Source organism: Pseudophryne corroboree, chromosome 3 (assembly GCF_028390025.1).
Source record: "Pseudophryne corroboree isolate aPseCor3 chromosome 3, aPseCor3.hap2, whole genome shotgun sequence".
Lineage (NCBI taxonomy): Eukaryota > Metazoa > Chordata > Amphibia > Anura > Myobatrachidae > Pseudophryne > Pseudophryne corroboree.
In genome coordinates this window covers 210,155,902-210,180,587 of record NC_086446.1, presented here as the reverse complement: position 1 = coordinate 210,180,587, position 24,686 = coordinate 210,155,902, and the positions used below count along the sequence as shown (strand labels likewise).

The 24,686-nt window shown below is 40.5% G+C and overlaps 1 pseudogene; it reads left to right on the top strand.

The window, feature by feature from the left end:
- Window positions 1–23,314: 23,314 nt before the first annotated feature.
- On the top strand, window positions 23,315–23,433 carry LOC134897936 (5S ribosomal RNA; annotated as a pseudogene).
- Window positions 23,434–24,686: the final 1,253 nt, after the last annotated feature.

Genomic DNA, 24,686 nt, shown 5'->3' with positions numbered 1-24,686 from the left:
TTAAGAGTTTGCTGTGGTGAATGACTACAGTGGGAGAGGCAGGGAGTAATAGCTGAGAGACAGCTTACAGCAGGAAAAGAGCCAGATTGCAGCTGGAATAAAAAGTATCTTGTACAAAGCCATACAGAGATAACACTGCAAGAAAGAAGGCAGAAGCTTTGGCAAAGAGAGTTTGTGGAGCTACTGTACTTCAACCATTGAATCTAGTATGCCTTCTTGGTATGATGAGAGAAGAGTATCCAGTGTTGTACAAAAGGTTATGCCCACTGGAGAACCTTCTCTTGCTATAACAATTGTCATGTCAACCTGCAATAAGTTCTTAAATCATTCCATGCGACTATTTTATGACTACCATTGTTCAACTTATTTCATACATGTAATTTAGAGCTAATTCTGTCAGTGAGTTTTGATTTGTCTAATTGTGTTCATGTTTTCATAGATTTTAGGTTATGGTAACTAAATGTCTTTCTATTGACCAAAAACAAGGGTTATTAAGCATATAACGTGCTTAATCGGATTGTTTAATCCTAATCGTATTGTTAAAGAAACATTAGGGTAAATTTACTAAGACTAACTCTAAACCATTGAACTACACTGAGGACATTTTATTTTTTACAAAATGTTAGTTACTCTAACTTTAAATAGATTACAGAAGATTAAAATTTTGGTGTGCAGTATATTTATGTAGTTTTTTGCTTTCAGGTTTGTTGGTCAATTTTCTACCACTTTGTGTTAGGAACTGGTATTTTAGTAAAATATTGCATCTCTTGCCAGTCTCTGTAATGTTTGAAAATAAAAGAAGTCCAAGTTTTGAATACTTTGACATTGAATTGTACGTGCAAGTAGAATAATCATTCCCTAAAACATTGTTCTATTTTTTTATTACATCCAATTTCTTTACTTGCATAACTCTTCCAACAAAAGTTTACACTACAATAGTGTAACCATCATGTACACATTATTTAGAAGAACATAGGGCCTTCTTCAGAGATGGATGCCATTTGTATTGAGTCATTGGATGCAGCAGGGATGTGAAAATACATCAGGAGGTGTTTGAGGACAATAAACACCTACTGTGATATCACAGATCCAAATGTTGCATCCAAAGAAGCAGCATCAGATCACCATCACAACATTGGTTGTGACAACGGCCATCTGAGTGAGCCTAAGACTACTCAACATGGTCGACTCAGATCTGATGCCGAAGACAGTAAATCTGCATGGGAAGATGCATATGCTGGCCTTTCCTCTCCCAGAAAATGAGGCAGACATGCCACTGTTTTTGGGAACACTGGGTCCTGCACATGCACAGTTTAGTAAACATCAGAGCTGTACATACTGTAAGCCATCAGTTTGCTTACATCCCTGAATCAGGCCCATATTCAAAAATATTTACTTCATCATCTGATCAGTCAAAATTGATGGACACACAATTTTATATTATAGAACTTAACTCATCACCTAACATACTCCTTTGCATACCACTCATATCCCTTTGACTCCAGGTAGTACATTTAAACATAAGCAGCAGTTTTGATGACAATTACAAACCAAGAGACATCGCTGGTGGTTTGGGCCAGGGGGCTGGGGATAGGGGAGAACACCCCTTACTCACCCTTGTTGGATTTCTAATCATCGAGATTCCAGCGTCGATATTTTGAGTGCCGAGATTTCATAATTACCCCGTAGATAGAGGCCGGGAGTCCCACTGACGGAGGTGCTGTGATGGGGGAAGGAGGAGCCTCGGACTGCAGCATTGCGCCTGCAAGCACCATTGTGTAGCTGGGGCTGGCAGCCAGGACCTCTGGGGAGCAGACAGGTCGGCAACAGAAATATTGGGGTCCAGTAAGCAAAGATCTCTGGGCTCCCCACCGCCTCGACCCACATCCCCCCATCCCTTGCCACTACAAGTTCCATTTGGTGAGCAGGACAGAAAGTTAGGGCAAAATTATCAAGAGGAGAAAGAGGAAAGAGGGAAGAGGACAAGGGGAGAGAGGGAGCGAGTGGGACAGACACTTGCCTGATTACATAGCACAGCCACTGCACGGGTCTCTCATGGAGGTGGGCACTTTTTGGCATTAGGCCACACCCCCCAATCACCTACGAATCACGGCACTACAGGGCTGTGAGCTGGCCCTGGTAAGAGGAAGGTATGGTGGTTTTGTGTATATCAACTGACCTTGGGAGCAGGGGTGGGGCTGCTCCTTGAGTCCTCGGTTCCTGCACTACATGGAGGTTGTAATGTGCGGTCTTTCAGCTGAACGCACATCACTCCTCCTGTATATCGGCGCCCCTCATGTTTGGGGGGGGGGGCGAGCTTCCCCCTTGCCCCCGCGTTCCAACACAGCTGTATATATATATATATATATATATATATATATATATATATATATATATATACGCTGTGTATATATATATATATATATACATACACTGTATATATATATATATATATGCGCTTATCTATGAGCTGAATTATAAGAGCATGAAATTCTTGGATCTTTGGTGGATATACAAGAAGGGATCTTTAAAAAAAAAAAAAACTTCAGCAAACCAACTGATATAAGCTCATATATTGAAATCATAAGCATTTACCATTAAGTTAGTTTAACGGGATACCTGGCAACCAAATTCAGCATCTTAGGAGAAAATGTAGCAATAAGGACATTTTTTAAACTCCGTGTGAGACATTAAAGCAGCAAATTGAAGATAAGGACTGTTATTCAATATTTTCAATAACACACTGGAAATAAATTATTAAAGTGGAGAGGTATATTTTATCTGAAAAATATATATGTATATAAGTACAGTATAATAGAGATTATAAACAGATAAGATCATATATAAGCATTGGATAAAGTTGATATAGGATCACATATTAAAGGAAACATTGGCTGCTAAACCAATTTTAATACTGTATATAAAGGGGCTCCAAATTTGAGAGACTATCTGGTCAGAGTGCCTTTGACCGAACAGTAAGTAAAAATCAAATCAAAGGGATTCTAGAGATGTGGGATGTTCATAGGCTGTAGGAATGTGAAAAATTGAGAAACAGCTATTATGTACTTCAAAGTGTATAAACTCTAAATAAGCTACTTTGTATTTCAAAGTGTGACTACTTTGCAAGTGAGCATAACCGGAAATCGTTTCATTCACATAAATATCTGTTACTATTATCTTTCTCCTGTACCTTGACAAAGGGTCTTACTGCATCGGTAGGACAGGTGAAAGTTATACTACAGATGGGTCCACATTTATCTTGACCTTTAATAGGATTAACTGAGACTGGCCAGTCAAACTTAATCCTCTGCTGTATTGTTCTCTGTATTGCATTGCAGCTGAGAACAATAGATGAATGGTTTATGCTAATAAGTCATGTTGTGCCTAGGCGCAGAAAACTAATCAAGATAACCGTGGATCCATCTGTATGTAGCAAACCAGTCATCAGTGAGCTATGGCAGTGCTGGGATGGAGGTGGGAAACCGGTTCACTGGAGAATAATGTCATTCAGCTAAACACGCTCATCTTGTTGTGAGACATCTGTTTTGTTTGGCAGATTTGCAGTGGAGACCTATTATACTGAATTGTTTTAACTATTGTTTTTAAGAATCATTACATTTTTTATGTATTTGCTGTGAAATAAAAACCTTTTGATGGTATAATGCACTAGATGCATTTGTATCTTTCTTTTTCTGAGATATCTATTCCTAAAACCTTGTTGGAGATTTGAAAGTAACATGATGAAAAGGAACGGATGTAGATGAAAAGTAATGGGTGAGAAATTTAAAGATATCAGAGAATAAATCTGTGAAAAGTTACATGGAGAACCTATAAAGCACTGTTGAAATAAAGGACTTCAGTTCTTTATTTTCACAAATACAAGTAACTACAATACTGTAGGGAAAGGGAGAAAATAATTTAGAGATTGAAGGGGAATATGAAGAGATGAGAGACATTTGGTGCAGTATATATGAAAACTACCTCAGGTAATTGAACTATGTGCCATGTACTGATATCATTATAATTTGTTTTACTAGATTATAAAGGAGAGGTGAACCTTGATTATTGGTACAGGTGTCATAATCATCACATAAGAACGTTAAATATTTTGATTCAAGTAATTTCACAATTCTGAAAATGTTGACATTATGGATGTCCACGTGTAAATTGATTGAGCAGCTATTATCTTTGTATCACTGTTTAAAGATGTATGTTTGTGATCAGTCACTTAAAGGTAAGCTGATCCTTGTAGTGCTATACTGGAGGATCCTGGGATACATTCAGGTGTGTTGGCTCTCAAATTGGAAATACATAAATGTGTGCTCCATAAATGGTGCTATTATTATATAGTGTAGGACCACCAGAGCAGAGATGCCTTGTCGTGGTTGGTGGCTTACCATGTGTTTGCAAATTTATGTAACGGAGATCTCTGCATTACTATCATAATGTAGTATTTATGTATTGTTTACTCGGGAAACTTTTTTTATTTATTTTTTCTTGACAATTTGTACATTTAGACATATTGAATGGTGACATTCTGTATGTAGACATACCATACCCAACCTTTCTTAGAAGAATATTACTGTAGAACAATACAAATTACATAACATTAATTAATACAGTATTTTAACTTCAGCAGAGGGACTATATACATTACATGACAAATGAATGAAAATCATAGAGAACATGGATAAAAAAGAGAGTTCAAATATTCAGAAAGTACTTCTTGTATTTGGTGGAAATAGTGCTACCCAATAATAGTAAAAGTTTGCATAAAAAATATATATCTCGTTTCTAATATATACTGTAGATCTGTTTTACTACAGCACACATACCTACACATAGGGCCTGCAGAGTCAGTACACAGCGGAGATTTTTTTTGCCACTGCACATGATAATCTTGCAACGGCTAGGCAGAGAGGATTTATTTGCAAAGTGATTGACAGTTTGCAACCACTAGGGGGAGGTAATGGGGAGTGGTGGTAAAAATACAGGCATGTTTTGAACATTTAGGGGCATGTTTGAGGCTGCAGCTGTGATACAACATGTAGTTACAATGGCTATGGATGCCATGCTGCATGACCATATGGCTACTCAGAACTGCAGTAACCAACAGCATTTTTGTATAGACTTGACTATCCCCCCGGTGAGCATCTCAATACAAAACCAGGCAGCTGTGACATTTGCATATTTTCGCACAGCCTCATGCTGCATTTTTGAATCGAGCCCATAGCCATTAAGATTAGTCAGCGTTCACATGTAAAGATTGTGCCAAGAACAAATAAGCAGCAATTGCAGGATTACTGTGTTTGGCTTGGTTGGAGGAACTTAGAATAATCAAGTAAAAGTTATAAAAAAAATTGTAATAATAAGCAAAAGAGAGGATGTATAATCTCAAATAGTAAACAATTCTTTTATTTTATTTTTTTAATTAACTCTATGTCACAAAAAATATAGTAAACAATAAAAATATAGAAATACAAAAACACAAGCAATTATACTGTAAACTTGCTACGGTTGCATGCGTGTCTCAAATAATGCATTGTAGTATAATTGGAGACAGCTCATGTTTAGCATATTGTAAACACATCAGAATGTTGTGTATAAAATATACTATATTTATGTTTAAAATAGCTCCATCAATTATATAAAAAGTACTAAAATTATGTCACAAAGTTACAAAAATGCTGGTAAAGTCACACAGAGTTGTCTACAGAATAATGTGTGCGCCAATGCCTATTAGTTGTAAATGCTCCAGTATTTTGTATGGCTGGGATATCAAATACAAAAGAACAGTCTCACCGCTATTAGTATGTATGTCTTCCAGACACAGCACCATGGGGCATGTTAGTATAATGGCATTAACCTTTAGGTTTGTTCTAAGGATGCAGCCAATGGCCTCAGCATGCCCAGAAAATGGGGTTGACATGCTTGCATTTTCTGGAATGCTGGCCATCCCCCAGTGATGTGCAGTGAGGTACAGTGAGGTGAATGGCTGGGTAGGCACACATGGAGATGGGTCTGAATGCTTGGATCCTGTCTCACTTCCTACTTACTCTAGCTCTCTCTTCACTACACTAAGCTACAGTGTCCGTTACGGCTTCTAACTGCAAACCTGTTTCTTCTCTATTGCTTTTGCAGACTGAGCTCTGACTACAGTGCACTTCCTGATCACATGACATATCCAAGTGTCCATCAGTGCACAAGGCCTGCCCCACACTCAGAGGCATGCAATTATTAGCTCCCTTTCTGTGCAGCATTACTGTCCGTGGTGTGACCCCCTCCCCAGCTCTTCAACGCAGTGTCTGACTGTAGAGCCGAGGCAGAGCTGTTGCTGCCCCATCTCTCATCTCCCTGCAGCTCCAGGAATCTCCACAAAGCTGGTGAGTGTTAGCTATAAAAAGGCTTACCATAAACAAAGAAGATGTTAATGTTAGAAATAAGTTCTTTGTATTATTCTTATCATTTTCATATAAAATCTCAGAAGTTTGACAAGGAGTCTCCGTCTCCCCTGACTGCACGTCCCTGCCATGCCCGCCCTTTCCTGCCCCAAAATGGCTACAGCAGAAAGAGATCTGCATTTGTGGAGCACAGATCCTGCACATGTACAGACCTGAAAACATTAGAGATGTACACAAACCATCTGGCTTTCTTACATCTCTAAATCTGCTACTCTGGGTGCTAGTGTCCAGAGTGTATGCAGCATAGGAGACAGCTCAGAGTGCTGCTTTGTCCTCTAAGCTCCTGAATATTCAGTAGTTTGAAGACTATTAACTCAAATTGGCAAAAAAAACAGCAAAAAAATACCCCTCCCATTCCCCTTCAATAAAGAGCTGCGTTACTGAAAATTGGTAATGTTTATTTCGGCCTCAACAATGACGTGAGTTCCTTCACCTAGTGTTGTCAAACCCAATGTCAAGTAGGATTGACCTGATGGTGTCAAAGTATGAAAGTAAATTACAGTGCCATTTTACTGTTTAAATCTGCATGCCTATTTCTAGCATTTTATGAAACTGCACCTTACTACTGTATATCAGATGATTTGTATTTTTAACATGTAATAAAAGTGAGGTGGCAATTTGTACTGTGTCAAGTTAAAGAATGCTTCTTTTGCTGCAATTTGTCAGCTGTTTTTAACATTAATAAATTTGGAAATATTCCAACCATCCTGTTCCTCTGACACAGACACACACACACACACACACACACACACACACACACACACACACACACACACACACACACACACTGAAAAATAAAAGTCTGAAAACCTGACATTTAATAAAGGGGGCCATTCCGAGTTGATCGCTAGCTGCATTTGTTCGCAGCGCAGCGATCAGGCTAAAAATCGGCAATTCTGTGCATGCATATGCGGCGCAATGCGCACGCGTGACTTACGGGCACAACAAGCAATGCAGTTTTGCACAGGCTCTAGCGATGCATTTCAGTTGCACCGGTTGCCGCAGAGTGATTGACATGAAGTGGGCGTTTCTGGGTGGCAACTGACCATTTTCAGGGAGTGTTTGGAAAAATGCAGGCATGACAGGGAAAACGCAGGCGTGACTGGGCAAACGCTGGGCGGGTGTGTAATGTCAAATCCGGAACTGAATAGTCTGAAGTGATCGCAAGCGCTGAGTAGGTTTTGAGCTACTCTGAAACTACCCAAAAAATATTTGCAGGCGCTCTGCGATACAGCCGTTCACACTTCTGCTAAGCTAAAATACACTCCCAGTGGGCGGCAGCATAGCGTTTGCACGGCTGCTAAAAACTGATAGCGAGTATGATAACTATGTTTTCATTTCCAACTGAAATGTCATTTATTCTATAAAAATGCTTAAAAAGGGGGGAAGCGTGTGAGGAACAGTCACGTTTGTCCTGAGCTCCTGCACCCAGGGGAATAAACTCTCTTTATCTCTCCTCCTTCAGACCCTCACCCGCCTCTACCTCCGGCCTTGCCCTTGTTGTACCCCCTGGGGAGGACGTATAATTGCTGCAGAGTCGAGGAGCAATTTTCTGAGCTCCCATGGATTGCGGTCTATCCAGATCCCTCAGGCCGGGGCCTCGATTTTACTCCAGGGCCGGCGCGCTCCTCCGGTACCCTCCAAACAGCTGGAGATTGTCCCTTTTATCTCCTAGTGCTCCGGCCGCCGCTGTACCCTTCACTGCAGCTTCCTGCACTGTCGCTGCTTACCTGCTCAGCTGAAGCTTGGCGGAAAGACCCACAGCCTGCCTGGTTCAAGAGATGCCCAGCAGCCATCTCAGAAGGAGCCCGGCGCTCACTGCGAGCTGCAGGCTACAGCTGAGAGGAACTGTTGATCAGGTACCAACCCTGCAGCTTTCAATCTCCCATTTTGCAGGCCTCCCACCATTGCTGCCTTTCCACATAACTGACCCCACTCCACATGGCTAACAGGAGGAAGCATTTCACTGCTCTCCCCCTCTAATGCTGGCTCAGAGTTTGAACACTCGGCAGTATATTTGCACCCAGAGTGATCAGAAATATCTGTACGTTCCCTCGCCCTGTCTATTTTATCAATCTCCTACAGGACTTCCTTGCCCGATTACCTGAGCACAGTAAAAATGTAATCTCTGTGCCACATTCCTGCCTCACCCATTGCTTTTATGACATGATATGACGGAATACATTCCACATGAACCCTCCCTGATTGATATATCGTACGCCTTTTACCATATTCATCAGCCACTTCACCTTTAACAGATGGCTTAACTATGCCTCCCAAATGCAATAAAGTGGAGAAAGCAGTTTCACACTAAGTCCAAAGAAGAGAAAAACAGGGTTTCTAAAAATCCCAGCCCTACGTCCTCACCTAGTCTTAAAGCGCCATCTCCAGCTGTGGCCAGCAGGCCTGCTGACTCCCTTGAGGACAATGATTCACTTACAGTTGGCGCAATGACGTATCTATTGACGCAGTTCAAGGATGAAGTGGCGGCAGAATTCAGGGCCACCATGAAAGACTGCCAGAGGTCCATTGACGAGATTTATGGCTGCACTGATAATTTGTAAACAAAAATGGGCGAGGTGGTGACATCCCATAACGACCTGATCTCCTCACATGAGTTGCTACAAACTGAGGTCTCAGCTCTTAGAGATAAGATCTCCGATTTGGAAGATAGGTCGATACGTAACAATTTGAAATTAAGAGGAGTTCCGGAAAACATGTCCAACAGCGCTGTGAATGACTATGCGATAGAACTTTTTGGTAATCTTCTTCCTTATTATAAAGAGATGGACTTCCTAATTGATCGCATACATAGGCTTCCCAAGGCCAGGAATGCTCCTGATGGAGCTCCCTGGGATGTACTTATGAGACTACACTACTTCCACGTGAAAGAAGCAATCTTAAACCTTGTCCCGCTTCAGTTATTTGGAGACTTATCTCGAGACACTTTGGCCAAAAGGCGATCCTTATACCCCATCACCTCAATTCTGCGCAGAGAGAACATTTTATATAGATGGGGATTCCCTACAAAACTATTGATTACTCATGAGGGTTCCACCATGGTAATTACGAATGTTGAGGAAGGTAAAAAGATCCTCGCGAAATGGAACATTGCAAGCTCCTCCCCGCATACGTCTCCTGACCTTGGCCTTCAGCGGGACTGGGCCTAGTCGGTATCAGATGCCTAAGTATATTGTGTATATCACGCTTGCACTGTTCTCTTATATATTTACTTAAGTCATATCTCCTCAGCAGTTCTATAGAGATAGTTTTGTTTACTCCAAGGCCTCCTCATGTTTTGTACTCACGGTTTGGCTTAGTTCTGGAGGTATAGGAGACATTAATATGTGTCTTTGCTGCTTCTCCCGCCTACTCTGGCTGATTTCAGCAAGTGTCTTAATTAATATTCCAGATAACTCACCGAGCATTTGTCAGCTCAGGTAGAGTATAGATTGGAGAGGCGGGTTTAGAGCACCGAAGAACTGTGTTTTAGTTTACTTTTTTCGTTCACACCATTTGAATTGGTTACATACATTTTTGCTCTATTCTACACCATATTAATATGGTTAACATTATATCTTTAAATGCAAAGGGACTTAATTCCCTACATAAGAGAAGGTTGGCGCTTAATCATTTCTTAAAGCGCATATTGTTGCTGTCCAGGAGACACACTTTATTAAATCTGCCCCTCCGCAGTTTTCTAATGTGAGATTCCCACACTGTTACTTAGCAAACGGCCCAGCGAAGAAAGCTGGGGTTGCAATATTGATTTTTCAGCATTGTACGTTTTCTTTCATATCACAATATAGCGACCCTGATGGGAGATTCTTGATTGTATTGGGTAAACTAAAAAATAAAGAGGTGACCTTAGTGTCCTGTTATGCCCCCAATACCAAACAACTAGCGTTTTGCAGGAAACTTTCCACCAAGGTACAACAACTAGCCTAAGGTAATTTACATTTACTTGGTGATTTTAACTTAACTATAGACCCAGCAGTTGACAACTCACGTAGGCAGACTCCACTCTCCAGTCTGCTCCATAGGAATGCAAAGGGGTTTTGCCAGCTACTGGCAGAATATGATTTATTGGAGTCTGGTTTATCAAACATCTGATGGATTGGGACTACATTTATTACTCTCATGTGCATTCCTCTTACTCAAGAATAGATTTGGCTCTAGCAAACAAATGGACTTCACAGTCCATCAACAAAATTTCTATCCTCCCCATGTTGTGGTCCGACCACTCCCCATTATTTATTAAGTGGGATATAGCAAACAGATTTATCTCCCCGGGCCCCTGGCGTTTAGGTAAACAGAATCTTCTAAACCCAGAAACCAAACAGGCTATCCAGTCCTCTATTAACCACTACCTCTCTGAGAATTCTCCCCAGGAAACGTTGGTGTTTAATGTTTGGTGTGCCCTCAAAGTGGTATTGCGAGGAACGGCAATCCAAATAGCGGCAAAGCTTAAAAGGGAATATCGGAAAAAAGTAGAACATGCTGAACTTAAAGCTACCTCTTTGGAGATTTCTCACAAGATTAACACACACAATAAAACTCTCCTTAAGGCACTACACGAAGCTGGAGATGAAGTGAATACTTTTTATTTAGCGGAGGTCCACCGCAACATACATAGATTAAATCAAAAATTGTATGTACATGGAAACCGAGCTAGCAAGTTACTGGCAATGAAGTTGAGGGGTAAGAAAGCTAAGGGTAGGATACATACTATTCATTCAGATAGAGGAATGAGAGTCTATGATCCTGACGAGATAGCGAAAGTCTTTGCATCTTATTATTCTAAGCTTTATAACTTAAAAGATGATAGTTCCAACTTCCAACCTACAAAAGATGATATTCAGAATTTCCTGAGTAGTTTTGAGCTACCTTCGCTGTCTCCGGAGTCTTGCAAGACCATTAGTACTCCCTGGACCTTAGACGAGGTCAAGAAGGCTATAGATTCCCTTCCAGCAGACAATGCACCGGGACCAGATGGATACCCTTTTGCTTTTTATAAATCCTTTAAGGAGAGTTTGGCCCCAGTGCTGTTATCAGTATTTAACGAAGCCTCAGAGGTTGGTCGCTTTCCCAAAGAATTGCTGGAAGCCCAAATCATAGCCATCCCCAAACCGGGGAAGCCTCCTACCTCGGTCCAAAACTTTAGACCGATTGCTTTATTGAATCCAGATCTCAAAATATACCCTAAACTGGTCACCAATCGCATTAGTCCCCTCCTTCCCTCCCTTATGAACCCTGATCAGGTTGGCTTCGTGCCAAATCAACAGGCTCCGGATAACACGCGAAGGGTGATTGACATAGTTGAATATTGTACAGTTAAAAAAGTGCCTCTTCTGGTTCTTTCTCTAGATGCCGAGAAGGCATTCAATAGATTACACTGGGATTTTATGAGGTTATCGCTAGGAAAGTTTGGCTTTTTTGGAAGGATCCTAGACTCCATTCTAGCACTTTATTCTACACCCTCAGCGAAGGTCAATGTAAACGGATGCCTTTGCCCATGCTTTACTATTACTAATGGCATGCACCAGGGATGTCCGCTGTCTCCTATTATTTTTACCTTAGCGGTGGAACCCCTGGTTGCAATGATTAGATCTCAAGACATGATTAAGGGGCCAGTCATCGGAGGAGCATCGCATAAAGTTAGTCTGTTCGCAGACGATGTATTATTATGCTTAACGGAGCCCGAGGAATCTCTCCTAGCCCTACATAGGGTTCTACACCACTACTCAGATGTCTCTTTTTATAAACTAAACACTTCTAAAACTGAAGCCTTTCCATTTAATTTTTCCTTGGAAGCAATTTCTAGAATGAAAGATTTATATAAATACGCTTGGAAGAGCCACTCAGTGAAATATTTAGGGACTAATTTATCTAGCGAAGACAAATTGACTGAGTGTAATTTTAGCCCTTTGCCAAAAGCTTTTGCGGAGCTGACTGGGGAGTGGATGATGCATGACGTCTCTTGGCTGGGTAGGATTTCTACAGCCAAGATGGTCCTCCTGCCGAAACTAATGTATTTATTTCGTGCCATACCAAGACCCCTTCCTAAACTATTATACACTAAATTTAATCAAAACCTGACCAGATATGTTTGGAGAGGCTCACGGCCAAAAATTGCCAAAAAGACCCTAACTTTGCCCAAATATGCTGGGGGCGTCGCTTTCCCTGATATAGAAATGTACCACACGGCTTGTATCTTAAGTCAAGCTAGAGATTTGTTTGAAGCCACAAATCTGAAATCATGGGTCACACTGGAAGCCCACTGTCTACAACCAGTTACGCTCCCCAATTTATTTTGGATGCCCTTTTCTGTAGCACGCACTTGGACCGCGTCTTGTAAATCAATTCAAACCACCTTGGGAGTGTGGCACAACTTAGTAGCATCCTCGGATGAGATATCTTTACCATCCCCCTCTCTATCACTCAAATCTCTTTCTTCAGCAATCTCTAATATTGATTTGGGTGATTGGGTTAAGAAGGGCCTCTCCTCCTTGGGTGACCTATATGCAGAAGGTTCTTTGATGTCCTCTCAAATTCAGGAGTTATTTGGGATCCGGTTCCAAGACTTTTTTTAATATCTGCAGGTGAGAAGCTGGCTCCAATCATTCACTCCATCACATGGTAACAAACCCCCTCCCTGCCTATAGTAAAATTTGCCTAGAATCTCCTACGTATAAGGGTGGGATCTCGTGGTGGTACCAATTCCAGCTAACAAATAACAAGCAGAGTAAATTAAAAGCCCAGACTCTATGGGAAAGAGATCTCAACAGACCGTTTTTGGATAAAGAGTGGGATGATATATTTAGTTCTTGCTTCATGTTCTCAAGGTGTATTAACTACTCTGAAATGTTTTTTAAACTTATACAGAGGGCCTACTTTACACCAGAAAGGCAACAGAGAATTTGGCCTTCACAATCTAAATTTTGTTGGAGAAAGTGCGGGGACACGGGAGAAATTTTTCATGTTTTCTGGACATGTCCTTTGCTCCAACATCTCTGGAAGGAAGTTTTCCAGATGATAAATACAGTTTTAAGTTCGGACATCCCCCTGGAGCCAGCTTTAGAGCTATTTCATCTACATGCACACCATCTTCCTCCAGGCGATAAATATGTTCTGGGGCATATTTTAATAGCCACTAAAGCTGCTATTGCCCAACTATGGAAATCAGAAACTTTCCCTTCTTTGACAGCCTTCCAACATAAAGTTCATAGACATTTTATTTATGAAACGGCTGAGGCTAAATATTCCCCTTCTTCAGCCTCCATCCTCATAAAATGGTCTAGTTGGTCCACCTATAAAGCTGGTCTAGGCAACCCAGCTGTAGCCGCCTCTCCAATTGATCTGTCAGTACTATATCTACCTTAACTTCCTTTTGCCTTCTCACACTATGTATATCCATATGTATTTATTTATCTGTTTTATATAAAAGAATATTGTAACCTACTATTCCCTGGACCAACTGTTTATTGTTTCTTTTTTTACTGTGTATCTGGTACCTATTCCTACCCCCCAATGTCCTCCCTATTTCTTTTTTCTGTTCCCCCAATTTCTGTGAAAAACTTTTCAATAAAAACTAATGTCTAAAAAAAAATGCTTAGAAAACTACTGAATTTTGGACATCAAATAGAACAATTGCATTTATGGTAGCAATTATTTTACATTACAAAATACTATAATCTTAACTGAGGAAAGCACGGTGGGGGGGGACACCTTTCACAGACAGGGCAAAAGCCACTCTGTCCCCATCCCCATCAAGGTACATCCCCCTTGTCTCTGCCCTGCCCACTGCTGTGTGGCAGATTGTGAACTTGGGGTGGGGTGAAGGAGGTGAGATCAGAGCATATTTTTTCACCTGGGCTCACCACTCACAAGTTCTTTAGCTGCCTTATTAGGGGTAATTCAGACCTGATCATAGCAGCAAATTTGTTAGTAGTTGGGCAAAACCATGTGCACTGCAGGTGTGGCAGATATAACATTTGCAGAGAGAGTTAGATTTGGGTGACTTATTTGGTTTCTGTGCAGAGTAAATACTGGCTGCTTTATTTTTACACTGCAATTTAGATTTCAGTTTGAACACACCCCACCCAAATCTAACTCTCTCTGCACATGTCATATCTGCCCCCCCTGCAGTGCATATGGGGGATCATTCCGAGTTGATTGATCGCTAGCTAGTTTTAGCAGTCGTGCAAACGCTATGCCGCTGCCCACTGGGGAGTGTATTTTAGCTTAGCAGAAGTGTGAATGCATGTGCAGCCGAGATCTGCAAAAACAGTTTGTGCAGTTTCTGAGTAGCTCTAAACCTACTCAGCGCTTGCGATCACTTCAGCCTATTTGTGCCCGGATTTGACGTCATACACCCGCCCAGCCATGCCTGCAATTTTCAGACACGCCTGCGTTTTTGCAAACACTCCCTGAAAACGGTCAGTTGACACCCAGAAACGCCCCCTTCCTGTCAATCTTCTTGCGGCCGTCAGTGTGACTAAAAACTTTGTTAGAACCTGTGCTAAACAACAAATGCCTTTGTACCCGTACGTTGCACATGTGCATTGCAGAGCATACCCATGCACAGAAATGTCGATTTTTAGCCTGATCGCTGCACTGCGAATAATGGTAGCTAGCGATCAACTCGGAATGACCCCCATGATTTTGCCCAACTGCTAACAAATTTGCTGCTACGATCAGGTCTGAATTACCCCCCTTGTCTGTAGAGATTTCAAAATCACATACTGCATGCAGGAGTTAACAGATGAACCTGATCTGTATCTGCAACTACTTTTCATATAAACACTTGTTGGCATGTTTCTAGACCTGTTAAGTACCTCCATGAAATGGGGTTAATTAAAATACCTAATATGTAAAATGAAAAAGAGGGTGGATATACATTAGTAGGAATTACACAAATGCTGCTACAGTAGTAGTCAGTGAACAGACTTATTCTTACAGATATATAGGGGGTATTCAATTATCTCCAACAATTTCCAAGCTATTGAATTCACCCCCCTGCATATTCAATTGCGGGCCATTTTTCCCTGTTTTTTTAATGCATTTTTGCAAATGCATTTTCACTTCTTTTTTTGTGAAAAAGCATTGAGGAAAAGTGCCTCAAAATTGTTGAAAACAGCCCGCGTTTTCACATGCGCAGGTGTGAAAGCACACGAATTTGCCGATCCACATGTTTTTTACTCCTGCTGAATTTTTCGCCAAGGTGAAAATACGGCCCTGCTATTGAATAGGGTGAATCCCCATTCGCCCTAAAAAATATCAAAAAGTTTAATTTTTTCTTCAAGGTGAAAAAATGGCCCTAACTGAATACCCCCTTAGTGTTGAAAAAATATAGACACTAGGATAGGCAAGATGACTGCAGCAACTTTAAGCAAAAAAAAAAGAAAAGAAAACTATTTCCACTAATGCCGGCCACTTGGAAATTATGTTATTGCTTGCCATTAGCCCGAGTTTCTTTATCTACAAGAACATATCTGCAAAAAATCATGAGTGTTGGCAAAATATCTGATCTTTTATTGGACCAACCATTTTTAGAATCTTTTATAGGTGCAATCAACATAAAGCCTTAGGACAATATTCTAATAAAACCTAGCGTACAAATATAATTTGCTACAACAATAAAGCCTTAATATCTGCAGATTTGCTAATGATGCTTTCTAATAAAATACAGAAAAAAAGGGAGTTTATGTTCAATCTATTTGAACATATTTTTATTTTGAGACCTTTACTGCAGATTGTATTTCACATTTTGGTACAAACACGCTCACAAACACATCTAATGCAATCAGATTTGACTTAATACACACTAATTAGAGTGTTTCCTGCAGGCTGTCAGCAACTCCACTTCCACCTCCTGCCACGACCCGACTCCTCAGGCCTGGTTTAGCTCCCTGCTTGGAGTGATAAAGAATTAAACTGTCAAATAAACATTGCGTGTGTTTCATAGGTCAGGCTCGGCAACATCCGTCCCTGACTGTGAATTGTTTTAGAAATGAAACATTAAACTGACTTACATTTGTCTGGCCCTCAAATCTGGCTGGTTGAGATAACAAGTAATTCTCCACCCAAGCAAATAACAAAATCAACACTTTAATAATCACTATTGTGGTCTTTCCTAATAATATAGTTTAAGGAATTTCTCAATCTACAAAGTTTCTCATTAAAGTATTAATGTAAAACATTTAGTGGTATAGTTACAGTATTTTAATTATTTATTTCAGTACAATATAATATTCCTCATTGTTTATTACTTTATGCAACTTAATGTTCGAACAATAGTGTGTTTATTATTATTCTCTTTCTCAAATGGGTGTTTTTTTTCTTCTTATTTACATCTATATTGGTTGCTTAGCCAATCGTCTACCAACCCTAATAAAATGAAGTAGTTTTCTTCACAGCTACCTAATTTATTAATTGGCAAATTTGTTTCTATCAAGAAAGAAACTAGTACAGTTGCTGGACAGTATTAGCAAAATCACGCAGAGCATACTGTAGAGAACCATCTGCTGGACATTAAGAACATGATAGACAAAAGGTATTCTTACTATTCTGTAAAGACCCTTTGCGGTTCAGATGGTTTTAAGTACAAAAGTAAAAACCAAGGCTGGAATGTAATAACCTGTGATTTAGAGGCTTGGAAGCCAAACTGATTATATGCATCAGGTTTAAAACCCATGCATTGCCGGCATTCCGGTTGTTTTGTGATGAGCTTTGTTAAAGAATAAAATATATAGTAATTTTTTTTAAGTATTTTATAATCATTCTATTTTTCTCATAAACATTAATCCATAGTTTCCCAAACTTACTTATTACAGTTCAGGTTTTAAGGATATCGATGTTTGAGCACAGGTGACTTAATAAGCACCAAAATCAATTTGATTTAGCCACCTGGACTCAAGGATAGAGATCTTTAAAACCTGGAATGTAATGGCAGAGTTTGGGAAACTCTGAATCCACCCATTATCTACGTCAAAAGGTTGGAAAAGCTGTAATGCTATCAGCACAGCGCTGTTTTTTCCTATGAGTAGGACTACATATTTTCATAGGTCTGATCCCTCTGAGGAAATACTGTAGCCCCATGCTGACTGAATACATGCTGTGTGTCTTCCTAGCTGGTAAAGCGTAATGCCAGTTGTGAAGAATTTGGAGTGACTTCGCACCATTTGTCCTTGCAAGTTTTCCACTTCCAGCCTAGTCTAACAGTTTAAGTGATAGTCTTACTTTGGGAGGCATACACAAATTTGTTTTTATTATTATTATTATTATTATTATTATTATTATTACAATTTATTTTCCCACAGTGGCAAGAAAGAAAGCTACAAATGCCTATTATACTGCTTGAAGGTGCCTCAACTTATTCTGATGCACTTTCAGCAACTTTACAAACCATTGGGTAGTACATCTGGAAAATTGCACCTTCACCATTTGAAAAATCAGAAAGGCAACTTGTGGCGAGGTACTGTATGTTTCATTGTGGTGGACTTGCAGCTATTCCTAATTTTATAAAATTTGGTGAACTCACCGGAAACCTGTCACTTTGGCTAATCTATGGAATTTTATATTCCCCCATGAGAGTTTAATCTTAAATCTACTCAAGTCATTTTTTGTTTAATCCATCTACTCTAAATGATTCAAAGTTTATACAGCAGCAAAATGATTTGTATATCCATTGAACATATAGTATGTCATGTTGCTGTAATAAAACCCCATCATCAGTTTAGATCAGCATCATCTAAGACCAAAATATGACTACAGATGTAAAAGCAAAAGAAACAGTATTAATATAATTTAGTACTGTACCATAACATTTGAAATTTTAGACATAATTGTCATATAATAAATGGACTAGAGATGAATGTATGCACGTTTTGCTAATTTGAATGATGAGGATTGACTTGTAGGTCAAAAGCAATGATTCACTGCTTATTTTCACTTAGAGATTAAAGTAACATTAGTTAGAAAAATTACTTATTTGTTAAAACAATACATATCTGAAAGATACTTCATTGGTCATATTCAGTGCAGACATTCTGCATAGTTATATTGAAGCACTGACAATCCTTGTTCAAACATTTAGTCCACAAAAACTAGACCACGTTACATTTTATTTCATTAGCAATCATTTATTAGGTTTCGTTACCTAACTGCACTAGAAACAAAAGAGAATAAAATTAATATTTTTGGGTCACCTTTCATTTGTAATGCAGAGTTCAGAATTGTCGCCCATTATGACCCACTTAGCTTTGTACCAGACAGCAAGACATACTCCCTCCAGGAGATCTCCAGATTTCATTATCTATCTAACATCTGCCCCTGCTGGCACTACACGTGAGAATCTTCTAGCGCCGGGCGTCTTTTGCTTCTTATTTGCCGACAATGCACAAGGAGACTGTGCTGATTAATTTGATGAACACTTGTATATCTGTGTACGACTGAATCTCTGAATCTGTACGCAAAGTGCTACAATGTAGCAGATACAGCTTTTTTTTCAAGTTCTGTTCTGCTCCATACACAGACTCAGTAACACACAATATACAAGTGTCATATATCAAATTGATCAGCAGTCTCCATGTACGTCTTAGTAACATTGCGTTGCAATTAAGATGCATGCCTGACATTAGCAGAGTTGCACGGGACTCACAGCAGGCATCTAGCTCTGCATTGTGTTGAGGCTGGATGTATGAGGATGCATCTATTTGCATCTCACACTGCACATGTGCTGAAATGTTCTAGTGATGACAATCCCAGTGTGGATCTATTTGCAAAGTGATTTACAGTCAGGCACTGTTTGTGGATGGTAAAGGGGGTGAAGTAGATGCTTAAATGTTGACGTGTTGAGACCATTTTGGGGGCCTGTGACTGAGATCTTGTATGCAGTAAAAATGACTCCAGCATATATGTCAGACAGTCTGCATTGCCATATGGTTATTCAGAAATCTATTAAAAAATCAGTAGTCTCAAAAAATTCTGGGTGACCACGAAAATTTGCATATTTTCACACATCCGCTGCATACAAATGTGCATTTATGAAGGCACTTGCATACATTTCTGCATTTCTGAATCACCATTTCCATATGAGATACAACCAGAAAGGGCTGGGGGGGGAGGGGGGGGGGGGGGTAAAAAGGCAATCCCACTGCACCCTCTAAAAACATTGTTTTCTTCATTTTTTTCTTTTTAATTACTGTTGCCGCCCGGGTTCAGAGCCTGGCACTGTACTTACTCGTAGGGAGGAGGGGGCCTAAACTCATTTTTCTACAGAATCCAGAAACGTGGCTGTGCCTGCAGTAGCGGTGCCGTGGCAGCATGCCTGATGGACACACATTGATTGTGCTTATACAGTACCACATTCATCAGCCACGCACTGCCGCTTATGCAAGGTGCAGCCATGCTTTCGGATTCTCTAGCACACACAGCTTCTCCTTCCTTCTCCCTACCAGTAAGTACACTGCCGGGCCCCGAAGTAAAAAAAATAAAAAATGAAGAATTAAAAAAAATATATTAATACATTTTAGAGGGTGCAGTGGGATTGTCTTCAGGCCCCCCACCCAAGACGCCAAGTCCCATAAACACTGCATCCCCTGCACCTTGTATAGTTAGAGGGTCTGACCATGTCTGTCCATCTATGCCCCCTCTCATCCATCCATGCCCCCTCTCATCCATCCATGCCCCCTCCCATCCATCCCCGTCTGTCTTTGCCCCCATATTGTGCTCTGTCCATCTGTCCGCCAATGCCCTGTCCATCCATCTGTCTATGCCCCCTCCCATCCGTCTATACCCATATGTTGTTCTATCCATCCATTTGTCTATGTTTGCCCCCTCCTGTCCGTCCATCTGTACCCCATATGGTGATCTGTCTGTTCGCTGGTCCATCTATGCCCCCTCCTGTCCATCTGTCTGTCCATCTATGCCCCCTCCTGTCAATCTATACCCCCATATGGTGCTCTGTCTGTTCATATGTCTGTCTATCCCCTCCCATCCATCCATGCCCCCATATTGTGCTCTGTATATTTAACTCTCTGTCAATGCCACCAACATCTGTCTATATCACAATATGGTGCACTGTCTGTTTGTTCGTCCGCCCATGCCCCTGTCCATCTAACCCCCATCCATCCATCTGTCTGTCTATGCCTCCACCACCATCCTCTGCTGTAGTTAAGAAAAGCCTCACCTGTCTCCTGCTCGCTCCTTCTCCCTCTCTCTCTCTCTCTCTCTCTCTAACACTCTATCTTGCAACTCTCTCTCTCCCTGACACTGTCTCACTCTCTTTCATTCCCTTTTTTTCCATGAAAACCCTCTCTCTCTCTCTCTCCAATTTGCTTCTCTTTCTTTCTTTCTTTCTTTCTTTCTTTCTTTCTTTCTTTCTTTCTTTCTTTCTTTCTTTCTTTCTTTCTTTCTTTCTTTCTTTCTTTCTCTTCCCTTGACACCCTCCTTCTCTCTCACTCCCCTCTCTTTCCTGCCTCTAATGGGCATTGTAGTCAAAGGCTGGGGGGTCAGAGGCCCTTCCAAGATTTTGCTACCGGTTCCGCAGAGTTCTAGTTACACCCTGACTGTCTTTCTTGATTTTTCCCTTGATGACAGAATCCCTCACAGCTTTTACATCAACAGAGGGGAATTCAATTGCCTATGGTAATTTACCATGGGCTAATTGATCCCCTGGAGCTATCTAATTAGCCCCAGATGCAGCTGGACACACTGCAGAGGTTCCCTCAAAAAACATAAGTCCTACTTTTTTTTGCAATTGCAGCTTATCACGGTTCCAAAGGGAGGAACTTATCATGTATCCTAAGTGAGGAATTTAACTTAACACAAGGATTAGCAAGGTAGAACCCTTGTGGTCCTCGTGCCCAATTTTGGATTACCATGGGTATGCGCGCTCCCAATACCCACGGTATACAATTAAAAAAACTAGCTGGGTTTTCAGCTCTGAAAACCCAGCTGCATGTGAAAATAAGAAAAAAAATACTCACCTCTCTGGTGGTCTATGTGGCTCCTGTGGCCCCTTTAATTTTACCAATGGGGAAGGGGCTGCTGGGAGATGGAGTTTTCCCAGCTGCTGTATCCAGGGGGATGACACTACCCGAGGTGGTCACACACACTCACACATACTTATACAAATCCATTATACTCACCGCAGCTGCAGGAGTCTGGATTGTGACGCTGGAGGAGAAGACAGCTTCAGCAGGGTGCATAATTACAGACTAATTAAACTAATTGGAAACTTCCAATTGGTTAATTAGTCCACAGGGGGTGGGTTGAGTGGGTGGTGCCAGGGTCCCAGAGCAAGTAGCGGGGATTTTCCCTAAAATCAAAGAATTTAGGAAAAATCTAACTTTCTCTGGAGGTGGGAGAAAAAAAGATGCAGTGACTTCTATAGAAATCACAATTTCTAATTTTTTTCCTCTATCTGAATAGCAAATAGCAAAAACCTGTGGCTGCAGGAAAAACCCCCGTTGCCACCCGGGATTTCCCACTGTCAGTTGAACTCTCCCTATGTGTTTTCACACAAAAACAAGTAATCGTTTGAATGGTAAAAATGGGCTCTAATTGGATTATCAAAAATTAAAAATTGCGGTAAAGTCACATTTTTGCCCCACAGAAATTACCACAGCCAAATAAATTCCCCCCTTATAGTTTAAAAAAAGTGGAGTGCAGCATAATTCTCAGGTTTCATTATTAGTGAATTACATTCTATCAAGCTGACCTGTTCAGGAATCTCCATGCCCAACTTATATAAATAACTGCACCATAATAGCAAGATCTTGAGTGCAAAATGATTTACTAAAAGTCATATGATGTCTTCCCTCATGATAAAGATTTTCTAGCAATGAATTACAATTTCAAATAACAAGAAAAAAATGATATGGGTGTTTTTAGAACCTCTAGATATGACCTCTTATTTCAATAACATTGACCACATCTATTGCCTAAACTTCAGACTGGACTAATCTTCTAGAATTACTTGAATGTGTGACTGGACAACATCAATAAAAGCATTATTCCTAAATAGCTGTATCCTTCCCAATTGCTGTTTCACTAACTATATTAAGCATTGTCCAAAGGATTTCTTACATTTCATCTGGAATTGAAATATCATCCAATTTAAAAAAAAAAAGACTATGGAGGTCATTCCGAGTCGTTCGCTCGGAAAATTTCTTCGCATCGCAGCGTTTTTCCGCTTAGTGCGCATGCGCAATGTCCGCACTGCGACTGCGCCAAGTAAATTTGCTTTGAAGTTTGGATTTTTACTCACGGCTTTTTCTTCGCTCAGGCGATCGTAGTGTGATTGACAGAAAATGGGTGTTACTGGGCGGAAACAGGCCGTTTTATGGGCGTGTGGGAAAAAACGCTACCGTTTCCGGAAAAAACGCGGGAGTGGCTGGAGAAACGGAGGAGTGTCTGGGCGAACGCTGGGTGTGTTTGTGACGTCAAACCAGGAACGATAAGCACTGAACTGATCGCAGATGCCGAGTAAGTCTGAAGCTACTCTGAAACTGCTACGAGATGTGTAATCGCAATATTGCGAATCTTTCGTTCGCAATTTTAAGAAGCTAAGATTCACTCCCAGTAGGCGGCGGCTTAGCGTGTGCAATATTGCTAAAATCGCCTTGCGAGCGAACAACTCGGAATGAGGGCCTATATTTAAAGAATGGAAATGTAAAAGTTACTATTTAGCAGACCATTTGTGTCCTTCTACATCTCATCTGGGGGCAGATGTATTAAGCTTAGAAGAGAGATAACACGAGATTACCACATCACCACACATATCACATGCCCTCACATCCTACTATATGACTATTTTAGTTGTCATTTATCAACTAAGTGACTACCCATAATACGGCCATACCACACTGGAAATGCCCCATCTCATCTGATCTTGTAAGCTAATCAGTGTTTGGCTAGGTTAGTAACTGGATGGGAGACCTCCTGTGAATACCGAGTGCTGAATGAAAGGAATATTGCTAAATATGACAAAACCACACCACAAAAGCACATTTGGAGTCACCAACACTGTCACATTGTTTTGCATCTTTTACACCACATAAGTCACCATGATTAGTACATCCCTTCACCTCACACATTCCATGCATCACCCTACTATCAATTTATTTCCCCATGCCCTTTTGACCATCTCATCACATTACACTCGCATCACACCTATTAAAATCTTGAGTATCACACTCTTCATTTATCCATTCACTCATAATTAGTGCAAACACCTCTATTACATAGACAAGGTATGTCGCTGCTTAACTTATTATAAATACAAACCTTTTTACCAGCATAATATGTGTTTGTATATATATATATATATGTAATCTTTTTTCATCTTATACAATTTATATCTTTATCAATTCCTGATGCCCCAATAATTGCATCTTTACATATGCCTATACACTCAGATACTACAAATACCCACATTCATAACCTCCTGGTCACTAAATTAGAGTTAGGAACCTCTCGTGCCTCTTTTTATATTAGAAATTTGGCATTTGTAATTGTCTTAGGTGTCAAGCAATAACTGCTATGGCTACTGTTAATCAGCACTAAACCTATTGTTTACATACCATTACTATGACTACACAACCTACTGTTTACTTATTATCAGTGTCAGACTGTGGCATGAGGGGCCCGCTTGGGAATGAAGTGGTAGGGGCCCATGTTTAGGGGTGTGGCTAATCTCCAGTGGGGGGGTGTCCAGCTACCATCTTGGTTTGCCTAACCAGTAGAGAGTGCATTGGCTGGGCACCTTAATAAATATATACATTAAATACTACTAGTGCATGCATGATACTGTACCAGAAAGGCACTGTAGAAAATACACCATAGTCCTGTGCAGTATGAGGTAACATATTTATAATGTATAATTCAAGTGCACAGTCTGGAACCTGATCCCTAGATGAGGAGGAGGGCCCACAGGCAGTAGGGCCCACCGGTGGTTTCCCCTGTACCCCTGTGGGCCAGTCCAACCCTGCTTATTATTGCGATGGCTACTGTTAATTCTAACAAAACCTGCTATTTGTCTACTATCTGCTGTCCTATTAAACTTATTTATGTATTTGATAAATAGATATATCACTAATTTTTCTTTAATCAGGTTTGATATGATAGTCTAAAAACCTTGGATTAATTTCTACTACACATTACTGCATTAATAGACAATGATATCTAAGTGTCACTGTAGCACAGTCACAAAATTTGTTT